Here is a 425-nt window from a genome sequence, read left to right as displayed (position 1 = left end):
GCAGACCTGGACTAGAACTTCCAAACTGTGATGAGCTCATCTGCTCCCAGCTTTACCCCAAAATGCTACATCCTTTTGCACCGAAATTCCAGGCCAGTACCTGCGGGCAAAGGGGCCCGAGCCCAGCGGTGACGTGTGCGTCAGCCCGCCCCCCGCACCTCTCCGACCAGAGCACCCGGTTGCGCGCGTCGCCCTCTTTCTCCAGGAAAAGGTGCGGACCGGCTTTCTCACTATTTCAGGGACCCGCCAGCCTCCTCGGAGGGGCCCCGCTGTGACACTCAGCACTTGGACACGGAGTCACGGGTGCGCGCCCGTCCTTTCCCTCCAGCCTCACAGCCCGACGCTATAGGCGCGATATTGTCCCCATGACAACCGGACGCGGAGGCCCAGGGGAGTCACTTGCCCACAATCCGGCAAGTGAGCGG

Source organism: Myotis davidii, unplaced genomic scaffold, assembly GCF_000327345.1.
Source record: "Myotis davidii unplaced genomic scaffold, ASM32734v1 scaffold333, whole genome shotgun sequence".
NCBI lineage: Eukaryota > Metazoa > Chordata > Mammalia > Chiroptera > Vespertilionidae > Myotis > Myotis davidii.
The sequence above is the reverse complement of the archived record's forward strand: the minus strand, read 5'-3'. Positions refer to the sequence as shown.